Raw genomic sequence first — 12,315 nt, 5'->3', positions numbered from 1 at the left:
CCGGAGATCCAAGCAGAGGTCCTGGTATCTGGGATTTATTCATCTTCTATAATTGAAACTTTGTAGCCTTGAGCAGAGGCCAGGGCTGGCCAGGCTGGGTGGTAAGCTTGACTTTTTCCATCGCCAGAGACAACCCAAGCCTATTGCTCTCCAATTCCTTGGCTGCCGCCATCTTGGTTGGGTTAATTTGCATACTCACTCCTGGTTGGCTGGTGGGTGTGGCTTGTGGGCATAGTGGAGGTATGGTCGATTTGCAAGTTTCTCTTTTATTAGTGTAGATCAGTGGTTCTCAACCTTCCTAATGCTGCAACCCTTTAATAAAGTTCCTCATTTTGTGGTGACCCCCAACCATAAAATTATTTTCTTTGCTACTTCATAACTGTAATTTTGCTACTGTTATGAATCATAATGTAAATATTTGATATGAGGATATCTTAGGCAACCCCTATGAAAGAGTCATTTGATTCCCAAAGGGGTCACAACCCACAGGTTGAGAACTGCTGTTTTAGACAGATAACGTTAAGAAGGAAGAAACAGAAAGAGGTGCAAGGAAAGAAGACTAAGAGGTTGTGGTGAGTCTGGAGGGAAAAACTAGGAGAGTTTGTGGTCATTACAAATACTTTTAATTTAGAAACTACCTTTAGCATTTTAATATATTTGGTATTTGTAGTACTGTGAAAGGACAACTTGATTTTTGTTTGATACTCCATATTATTGTTGAGTAACTATTATATATACACAAACAAACTCACTAAAGAGTTGGATAAGCATTAAATTATTAGGTAATTTGTGTTGTGAATGTTTTACATTATGTAGAAATTCTTGCTGGGTTGTTACATAGGCATTCAAAAGTGTTTTAATGATGGCTAGGAAAATTGTTTGCATTTTTAATTAGTTGGGAAAATATTTTACATTTAAAATAATGAAATATGGGTAATTTCAAAGAGAGCTTATGGGACTAAAACCAGGAGCTCTTAACGCTGTGACCTAAAATTGAAGTTCTCCATAGGATGTAATAGACACTCTCAATAGTGTCTATTTTGTCCTGAAGAGATATATAATAAAAAAATGAAATATGGTGTCTCATATCACACACACAAACACACACACACACACACACACACACTCACACATACACACACACACACACACACACACACACACACCTATACTGAGAGTGTAAATAATACATACAGAAATACATGCACACAGACACAGGCATTCATTTAAATGATAGACAGAAAATTCAAAATAAATAGTTTTGGAATAATGGAAGTAGAAGGAATGAAGATATGGGACTAGAGATATAGCTGTGATGGTATATTTCTTTAAAACACAAAGAAATCTGAAACAAATATGAAAAATGTTACCACCTATTTTCAAGTAATTGCAGATATATAGCTCTTTATTATATTATCTTTTGTAATTTTTTAAGATTGAACAATTTCATAAACAAAATTAAAGGTTAAGGATGCTGGGCATTATGGCTCTGATCAGAAATGTTATAACATGGTTTCTTCGGAATTATCACTGATATGAAAATTCTTTAATAGATTTGAAACCAGCAGATTTGAAATTTACTGGCTCTTCTACAATCTGAGAAAAAAAATTTCATAAGATAATATGTTTAAACTTTTTCTATTTGAAAATATAATTCAAATGACATACATATGCACATTGTAATAATGCACAAGTTTTGTGGCACTAATAAAAATGAACATTAATTTATTATTTTAATGGCTCATTGATAATATTTGCATAATTCTTCCAGAAAAAAAATCAGATGATGTAATGTTTCCTCATATATTTTAAAACTAGTGTCTTGAAACCAACAAGTATAAGCAGTTACACATGTGTCAAACACAAGGCCCGCGGGCCAAATCCGTCCTGCCAGGCCTTGCAATATGGCCCGCACTGCGCTGTCATCACTGCACTCCGCTGCGTTTCCATCACAATGACAGTTTATGACTGTTCAGTAAACCATTCGGCCCGCGATTTAGGCTGGATTTTAGATTTTGGCCCCTTCTCTGATTGAGTTCGACACCCCTAATTAGTAGATTCATGAACTGAATGTTTAGCTCTCATTCAGGCCAGTCACACTTTGCTAATAATACAGTTGACTCAATTATATAGTAATGGTCTGTGAAAGTGGGAATCGCGATAGTATCACCCAGTTACAATACTGCTTTGGACCATTACTACAAAAGGCAATAATATCTTTTCATAAGTAGCATTGTGCTAATAATAATACAGCAATAATATAGATAAGTTTTTCAGCATTATATATAAACTGCATAAAGCATTCAAGACTTATATACTTACTTTTTAAAGTAACACATTATTTCATTAAGATCTCTATTTAATTTATATTATATTTTGAGTTTTGTTTAAGTGAAAATTCTCCGGGCTACTTTTCTTATTTTTTTCTTATTTTCTTATTATTTTTTATTGTTTGAATTATTAGAAATAGTATCACAAATAGTAGTACATGTGTCTCCTTTTTACCCCTATTGACCCCTCCCCCAGCCTCCCCTGACCCCCAATACATGCCCTCATCTCCCCCAGCCCAGTGTTTTGTATCCATTAGTTATGCTTACATGCATGTGTATAAGTCCTTTGGTTTATCTCTTACAGCCCCTCCCCCAACCTCCCCTGCCTTCCCGCTGTAGTTTGATAGTCTGTTCAATGCTTCTTTGCTTCTGTATCTATTTTTCCCCATTTCTTTACTTTAAAAAAATCTTGCCTCTGCAGACTAAAAATAATCATATAATAACAAAAAATGTTTGAGTCCCAATTTTAATGTCCAACAGTTCTGAGTCCCCGTTTCAATGTCAAACAGTTCCTTATGTGTACATGTCAGCAATGATATCTGGATGGTGGGCACATGGTGGCAAGGCAGGTCCAACCCTCTCTGATTTGGTCCTAGGCAACCTGCAGCGACGTATAGCTGCTGACTGCTAACATGGCCAGGCATCGTTAGTGTCTTCCATCTCTGGACTGTTTCTCCTCTTGTCTTCGTGGTTGGAGCAGACCTGACAATTCCTCTCTGTTGCAGGGATCCACATGGTCTTGGAGTAGTTTTCTGAAAACATACAAACATATTCTCAACCAAAAGTTAATAAAGGAATTTTTCTATATAATTGATTTGGGATCCTTTTTTATTTTTGCCCAAATGATTTCCCTTTGTCTTGTTTAGACACCATGTGTGCTTTTCATGTTTGTCTTGCTATCATTACAAATGAAAAATAATTTTGTGTTGGCCCAGAAAGGAACTCACTACAGACTGATTCATTTGCCTCTCAGCACAACCATTATGGCTTATTGCAGTTTAGGTTCTTACAAGGGTATTTCATGGATAACATGATCTCACACATCTAGAGGAAATAATGAACAACATAAACAAACCAAGAGAAAGGGAACCAGCAATCAGACTCTCAAACCTCAGAAAGAAAGTAAGGGTGGATGAGATTAAGGGGAAGAGATCAACCAAAGGACTTGTGTGCACACATATGGGCCTAGCCAGTGGCCATGGACAACAGGGGTTGGGGGGGGCATATCTAGGGAGGGGTTTGGGATGGGAATTGGGGAATAAGGACAATTATGTGAGACCATAATAAAAACATTTTTTTTCTAGATGTAATTATTTATTTATTTTTTTTTAAATATATTTTATTGATTTTTTACAGAGAGAAAGGGAGATAGATAGAGAGCCAGAAACGTCGATGAGAGAGAAACATCAACCAGCTGCCTCCTGCACACCCCGCACCGGGGATGTGCCTGCAACCAAAGTACATGCCCTTGACCGGAATCGAACCTGGGACCCTTCAGTCCGCAGACCGACGCTCTACCACTGAGCCAAACCGGCTTCGGCTAGATGTAATTATTTATAGGATGTTTTTCCTTACATGATATTACCCTACTATCCCCCCTGTTTTTGATTGATGGAGGCTTTTATAAATTTTATAATGCAGTTTTGATAACTTTAAAAATTATTATTTTTTTTGCACAAAAATATGATTGCTTTAGGTTCATTGCATGTTCAGGAATTTTACTATGAGATGAACTACCACTAGAAATTTTAGGTACTACTTTAAGAACAGCTTGTTGTCCAGTACAATTAAATTTTCTTGAATATTCACTTATTTCAATTAGCCTATTTAAATTAATCTGAGCCGAAACTGGGTTGGCTCAGTGGTAGAGCGTCGGTCTGTGGACTGAAAGGTCCCAGGTTCGATTCCGGTCAGGGGCATGTATGTTGGTTGCGGGCACATCCTCAGTAGGGGGTGTGCAGGAGGCAGCTGGTTGATGGTTCTCTCTCATCGACGTTTCTAGCTCTCTATCTCTCTCCCTTCCTCTCTGTAAAAAATCAATAAAATATATTTTTCTAAATAAAAAAATAATTAATTAATTAATCTAAAAACTTGATTACTATTTTACTGTTAAATTTAATACTCTAACAACAATCTTAGTTTACCCTGTAAATATTAGTAAAAATAATTATTTGCATTCTTCAGTAGGCCCTGAACATTCCTGATGCTAGGCTGGGTTTAGATATAGGGCAGCTGTTGTCAGCCAAGTTTCTGTCTGTCACCTGTGTCCAGATCTGAGCTGGGGGTGGGAAGCAAAGCAGCCATGGGGGCAGGAGACCTCCCTCTGAAGGGTTAAGAGTTCAGGCCCCTGCAAGGTTAGGGGAGTGAGGGTCTATGCCCCACCTCTGTTGACTCCCAAGTTCTCTCCTGATGGCCCCTCTGCGACTGTGCCTGTCTTAGGTTGTTCCTTCCCTGAGGAATCTTACCTGTCTCTGGCTAACCAGTCATCCTCCGGGGCCAAGCAGTGATGTGAGGTTCAGTTCTATCTCCTTGGTTGCCTATGCCCCCATAGTCTTCACGCCCAGCACCTACCTTAGGATCCCCTTGCCTGCTGGCTGAACCTCAGTACTGATCACATATATCGGGAAAATCAGGTTTCTTCTCCCCGAGGGCCCAGTTCATACCATTTAGTGAGAGACAGATCCATGGTACCAGCCACCACAAGGCTTCAAGCTCAGCATGAATAGAAAGCTCAAGCAACAGCTGAGGTCAATTGTATTGTAAGAAGAGGGTCCCTTTTAGCACAAAAGGCAAGAGGGGCCAATAAAGAATTCTCAGGTGCCTTCCCAGTGCCTTAAATCCTTCTGAAAGGGATTAAATCCTTTCATGTCCATTTTTAAATTGCTGCCAAACATTCAAAGAATTTGTTTGTAAATTTGTTTGGAATAATTGTACAATATGCTGTTGTAAAGTATCTAAAATTATAATGACATTGTAGAATAATATCATGTAAGGATATTCTTTGCTCTAGGCCATGGCAATTCAATTTTAAACTGGCTGTCAATTTATTTTTGTAAATTTATATAAACTTCGTCAGGGAGGCAAAAAAAAGTTACTTACTTTATTTCAAGAAACCAAATATATTGACTTTGAATTACAATCCTTATGACTTTTGAAGGAAACTTCTCTTTGTTTCCTTCCAAAATAATTTTCAGGCAACAGAGAGTTTCATTTAAAATTATTTGTCACATGAAACAATTTCTCTTAACGTTATGGTGACCACTAGTTTATGGATTAGATTTAATATTTTATTTTATTTTTATGATAATTATTTTTATTTTTTACATATGTGTCCTTATTTCCCCATAACCCAACTATATCTTTATACCAGCAAGTTTTCAAATAAGACCCTCATTGACAATGAATGTATATAAACCTTGTAGAAACATCTCATTCCTCTTTTTCATTAAAGTCGTGATTACTGCTGACAATCTTATTTTTAAAATTCCTTGATATTGTATGATAATAATAAAAAAAAAAACTTAGCTTTAATCAGGAGCAATTTTATCCCAAATAAAATCTTAAACTTTGACTTTTAGCATCTCCCAAAGTCAAAGAATAGGCCTAAATGCAGCCATATTAAATAAGTCTAAAGTAAAACCTTGTGTAGTGGAATAGAATTGTTAGAAGGAATCTGTTAAAGATTGATATGTCCCATCAGGGTCATTAAACATTTAATTATACCTTTAGAAGTCAGAAGAAATGGTTACAGCTTTGCTTGCATTTGAACCACATTTTTGTTCCCTTATCTTATGGCATAGAGCTTGAGAACCTATGCCGCATTTAATAACTGGTGAGCAATCAATTCTGGAATGGTAAGTTAGGGGGAAACAACCATCATTACACAACATATTGGTATAGGGTCATATGTATTTTGCTAATGGGAAAGCAGATGATATATTTCAGAAGTTTGATGCCATAGAAAATCTCTTAAATGATGTTGAAAGAGTATGATTAAAGAAGACTAACATTTAGTGAGCAATTCCAGGTAAGTCCTGGCTAATTTTTAAAAATAACCTTAATAGGAATTATTCAAATTTTTTTCTGAGGTCCACACTAGTTAAATTTCTTGTTCAGTGTTACAAAGCTTGATAAAAAGTAGAACTGAACTCAAAATAAATTGTGTTAACTTCCACCCAACCTAATCTTTTTGGTATGAGTTATTGTAATTATCCTTATAGAAGCTGATTCAGCCGAAACCGGTTTGGCTCAGTGGATAGAGCTTAGGCCTGCGGACTGAAAGGTCCCGGGTTCGATTCCTGTCAGGGGCATGTACCTTGGTTGTGGGCACATCCCCAGTAGGGGGAGTGCAAGAGGCAGCTGATCAATGATTCTTTCTCATTGATGTTTCTAACTTCCTCTCTCTCTCTCTTCCTCTCTGTAAAAAATCAATAAAAAAAATATTTTTTTTTAAAAAAAAAGAAGAAGCTGATTCAGCAGAAAGTTAGACAGTGTGGAAACACAGGCCTATAAGATTCTAGGTCACATACTACTTCTGGTGAGACCCATAAAATAATTAAAGAATTAAACAGGGTGAAGCAAGCATCATTTTTCTTCTGCTTTGACTTTGTTATAGAAACATGCATGGGAAGTAAATGTATGCAAGCCTTGTTCTCCCAACTCAGTGAATAGCCATAAATTTATTTTAATATAAAAAATTACTAGAGAATGATCTTGTTGTTATTAGGTCTGATTGAATAATTGAATGGACACCTCCTTCCCTGGGAACTTACTTTTAGACCACTTCCCTTTTGCTTAGCAATTTCCCCTCAGGACCCCACTCAGAATTCTCGGCCCAGAAAAAGCCCGCCTAGGGTCCTTTAAAATATCTGACTCCCTGTCCCTGGGTGCTGGCGCCATTTTGGGTATCAGCCCATCTGGTTTTCCAGATGACCTAATAAATTTATAATTCTTCACCCCTTTTGGCCTTTGGCTATCCTAACAGTTTATTAGATTGGAGGGATCTACATTAATAAAGACAATTATTCATTTAAACGGAGAATAAATGTGGTGCAATGCCTAAAATGAAGGCTCAATATAGTGTGTTGCCCCAATATCTGGGGTAAGTCAGGAGGGCCTCATATGGCCTAATGGCAAGTTCACTTCCTCACCAAAAAGGTTCTCTAGTCAAACAACACTTTATTAAAAGGACTAGATTTGTCATATATGGCCTTTGTTATGTTTAGATATATTCCCAGTATGCTGAGAGTTTTTATCATAAATTGGTGCTGTATTTAATTGAATGTTTTTTCTGTATCAATTGATATGATAACTTGACTTTAATCTTTCATTTTGTTTAGGTGATATATCACAATTATTGATTTATGAATATTGTACCAATCTTGCATCCACAGAATAAATCCCACTTGGTCATGGTGTATGATCTTTTTGATGTATTGATGGATTGATGGATCCAATTTCCTAATATAATATTTTGTTGAGGATTTTAGCATCTGTGTTCAACAGAGTTATTGGAGTGTAATTTTCATTCTTTGTAGTGTCTGGTTTTGGAATTAGGATAATGCTGGCCTAGTATATTGAACTTGGGATACTTACTTCCTCTTGAATTTTTTTGAATCCTTTGAGAAGGATAAGTGTTAATCCTTCTTTTAATGTTTGATAAAATTTACCTGTGAAGCCATCTGGTCCAGGGCTCTTGTTTGTTGGCAATTTATAAATTACTGCTTCAGTTTCACTAGTTGGAACATGTCTACTCAGATTCTCTGATTCTTCCTTACTCAGTTTTGGCAGATTGTATATTGTATATTTTCAAGAATTTATCCATTTCACCCAGAATGTCCAAATTTGTTGGCATACAGTTTTTGGTAATAGTTTCTTACAATCCTTTGTATTTCTTTGGTGTCAATTGTTATTTCTCTTCTTTCACTTTTTATTTTATTTATTTGGCTCCTCTTTTTTCTAAATTACTTCAGAAAGAATAAAATTTAGGAATAAATTTAACTAAGGATGTAAAATATTGAATCTTACAGAGTTAATAATTCTCAATACCACAACGTTTTGAAATCCCTTGTTCTCTAATCATGTCTTATGATTTAGTTTTTGTATTCCAGCTACATTTTATATTTCATAAGGGCTTCTTTCCAATAATCACTATATTCATCACAGAGTTTGTACTCAAGATATCTAGTTGATTGATTTATGTGACCACATTTAGTTATTTACTTATGCATAAAATATGGCCAGTGATCTCATAAAGAAATACCATGGACTTCACTACCATAAAAACTTAAAATATAGGGTTGAATTGGATTTTGTATTTCCTCAATATTAACATATGCTCAATTACTTAAAATACTAAGTGAGAATAAGAGTTATAGTCTATAGGAACAAGATAAGGATACCCACTCTCACCACTCCTGTTCAATATAATGCTGGAAGTACTAGCCATTGTGATTATATAATAAGAAGAAATAAAAGGCATCCAAATTGGAAAAGAAGAAGTAAAACTGTCCTTATTTGCAGATGACATGATACTGTATATAGAAAACCCTAAAGACTCCATCAAAAAATTATTACACTTAATAAATGAATTCAGCAATGTAGCAGAATACAAAATTAAGACCAAGAAATCTATGGCATTTCTATACACCAATAATGAACTTACAGGAAGAGAGACTAAAAAAGCAATCCCATTCACCGTTGCACCAAAAAAAAATTGAGAATAGGAATAAATTTAACTAAGGAAGTATAAGACCTATTTGCGGAAAACTACACGACACTGAAAAAAGAGATAGAGGAAGATGGAAGGAGATGGAAGAACGTACCATGTTCAGGGATTGGTAGAATCAACATCATCAAAATGTACATACTTACTAAAGCAATCTATAGGTTCAATGCACTCCCCATTAAATTCCTGCTCTAGTAGGTTGCTTGCCACAAAATACAACACTACCAGGTACAACACAAAAAGCACTGAACAAGAATGTATTTGCGATATTGATAAGCTCTACTAAAGGTGACCCCTAGAGAAAGGCAAATTAGGGAATAGGAGAGAAAGAAGAAAGCTAAAAAAAATGAATAAATAAAATAAAAAATAAAAAAGAAGTGACAAATAAAGAGATAGAAAAAGAAGAAAAAAAAGTAATGTCAAAATGAAGTTGGGAAACAGGGAGAAGAAAAAGAGAGAGAGAGAGAGAGAGAGAGAGAGAGAGAGAGAGAGAGAGAGAGAGAGAGAGAGAGGAAGCAGACTAAGAGAGAAAGGGGACAAACTATAAATATATGTGGAGAAAATTGCCATAGAACAACCACTAATCCCAGCAAATGCCAGCAATAATACTTGGAGATTAATACAAACTACAATATCCACTATTATTAAGCAATGCTATGATAAAAAGAAGTAATAAACAAACAAAAAAAAAGGAATTTAAAAAAATACTAAGCAACAATAACGACAAAAGAATAAGCCTAACAATTTCACTCAAAATCATATAAATTCACTGTAATCAATATTCACATAAACAACAACAAAAGGATAGAAAGGAGAATAGTCTTTTTTTTTTTTAAACTAGTTAATATAGTGAAGAGAGTGGTATTTATACACTTGGAGCAGGGCGTTGGAAATTAGGTCTATAAGTATGGTGAGAATGCCTTAAACTTATGCCTTAAACTTATGAATATAAGTATGGTATGAGTTTTAACAGGGTGTATACAGAAAGAATAGGGAAAAACTAGAGCCAGAAAGGGATAAGATAAACATGAGACGAAAAAGGTAAAGGTTAGTAAGAGAGTGATGTCCTAAAGGTCGAGTTGAACGATGGTATAGTAGAGATTAAAATAGAATGAAGACTAATCCCAACATAAAATAGAGAGAAAATAAAATGCTTCTTAAGGAAAAAAAGAAAAAGAAAAAGGAAACAAAAAATGCAAAATAGCTGTAGTAATAATGATGATTGAAAATTGAAAAATGTAATAATTGAAAAGGTAAAATCAAGTAAGGATACAAGGAAAAAATTTATTTCTTAAGTAAAAGATGTAAACAATGAAAATAAAATAAAGAATAGAAAAATTAGCATAAAAATGTCCAGTAGTGTTCATTCACTTCCTCTGATATTGTATTTGGCACGCCTGATTCTCGGTCCAGACAATATTACAGTTCCCAGCGTTCCACTGTACCTCAGTTTTATAAGGTAGTCCTTAATTTTAAGTAGACTACTATATCTTAGTTATTTGTCTTGTTATTTTTGATTAATTAAAAGTAATAAAAAATAAATAAAATAAAGGAAAGGAAAAAAGGGGAACAACAACAAAAAAAGTCAGTTTGTAATTCAGCCCCTAGGTGTCAGTGTTTCTGGTTTGACTTTCCAGTCTTTTTGGTTGCTCTAGCCTTTTTTCTCTATGGCTCTATCATATATATATATATATATATATATATATATATATATATATATATATATTATTGAGTTTTCAAAGAGAGGAAGAAAAAAGGAACAGAGAGTTAGAAACATCGATGAGAGAGAATCATCCATCAGCTGCCTCTTGCACACCCCCCACTGGGGATGTGCCCGCAACCAAGGTACATGCCCCCGAACCTGGGACCTTTCAGTCCACAGTACGAGGCTCTATCCACTGAGCCAAACCGGCCCTGGCTGGCTCTATGTTTTGTCCCAGTAGGCTGCCAGGGTGCCAGCTGGCCCTCAGACTGTCCTTTATTGCTCTGATCCCCTTTCCAGGAAGGCAATTTCCCCCTGCAGTCTCAGGATATGCCAAACTGGGCAGTCCTTCCCTAGTACTCAGAGTTAAAGGGGTGAAGTGAATCAGGTGCAGGATGTGTCTGCGCCCACGTGTCCAGATGTTCTGCTTTTTGCGGGAAGGTCCCAATTCTTAACAATTTGTCCCAAGTTCCTTGGTGTTTTTTTTTTTTTTTTTTTTTAAGACCCGATTTTGGGGAAGATCACACCAAACCCAGCGCTGGGTCCTCCAGTGCGCGACTCCCTCTGCAGCAGCTGTCTCCCTTCCCACAGCTCCGGGCACGGGGCCGCACAGGGCCAGGGCCCCTGAGCCGCTGGTGGTGCAGAGCCACAAGGGGCTAGGGTAGTCTGCGGCGCTGGCCACTGGTGGCGCAAGACCGTGCTGGGCTAGGGCTGCTTGTGGTGCGGGGCTGGGGCTGCGCAGGACTAGGGTCGTCAGTGGAGAGGGGCTGCTGGTGGTGCGAGGCCGCGTGGGGCTAGGGCCGGTAGTGGGGCGAGATTATGGGGCACAGAGCAGATGGGGAGCGCCCAGGCTACAGTTGCCGCCTGTGCGGTGGTGACCCAGAACCCTCACGTTTTCCCCGCAAACTCTGACCTTTCCGTGAGTGACTGAAGAACTTCCTTGAATCCACATGTTTGCACTGATTTGGGCGTCACAGCTGCTAGATGGTCTCCTCTGCTGTGGGTTTTCCAGGCCTCAGAGAAGGTCCTCCTTTCTTGGTAAGATGGCGCAGCCTTCCCTCTGAGCCCATAGCTCAGGGAGAGGTCTCCACTGTTGCAGTGTTGGCTGCTTGGTCAGAAAATCCTGTCCAGATGACCCTTACCTTTTTTTTTTTTTTTTTTTTTTTTTTTGAGTTCTGCTACCCCTTAGCTCACCAATCTGTACTCCCTGAGCAACTTTTAGAAGCTGATTCTATCTGTTCTGGGACTAGGCTTAAAACAAGTCCTTCTGATCAGTCGCCATCTTGTCTCTCGCTGCTGTGTGTTTTAAGACGAGTTTTCAATATGAAAGTTTTATTCTCATATTCTATTTTACTTTAATAACAGTTTTCTATTGTTCTTGGTCTACTATTTCTTGTTTATTCTTCTAAAGTCTTATTTCTTAAAGACCAGTAATAAGAATCAGGAGTAAGATTTTGATTCCTTGCTTTCTTAGTTCACCATACTAAGAGGTTTAATAAAATGCACTTTGTTTTAATTGATGGCATTCTTATTGGATCGAGGTAAAAGAGCTGATT

At 36.9% G+C, this 12,315-nt stretch overlaps 1 non-coding gene across 1 annotated transcript; it reads left to right on the top strand.

Annotated features, from left to right (window-relative positions):
• Nucleotides 1-931: 931 nt before the first annotated feature.
• On the top strand, nt 932-1,061 carry LOC118706747. Its single transcript, XR_004984118.1, has one exon. It is a non-coding gene; the product is annotated as a small nucleolar RNA SNORA25 (small nucleolar RNA).
• Nucleotides 1,062-12,315: the final 11,254 nt, after the last annotated feature.

Source organism: Pipistrellus kuhlii, unplaced genomic scaffold, assembly GCF_014108245.1.
Source record: "Pipistrellus kuhlii isolate mPipKuh1 unplaced genomic scaffold, mPipKuh1.p scaffold_m20_p_54, whole genome shotgun sequence".
NCBI lineage: Eukaryota > Metazoa > Chordata > Mammalia > Chiroptera > Vespertilionidae > Pipistrellus > Pipistrellus kuhlii.
The sequence above is the reverse complement of the archived record's forward strand: the minus strand, read 5'-3'. Positions and strand labels throughout refer to the sequence as shown.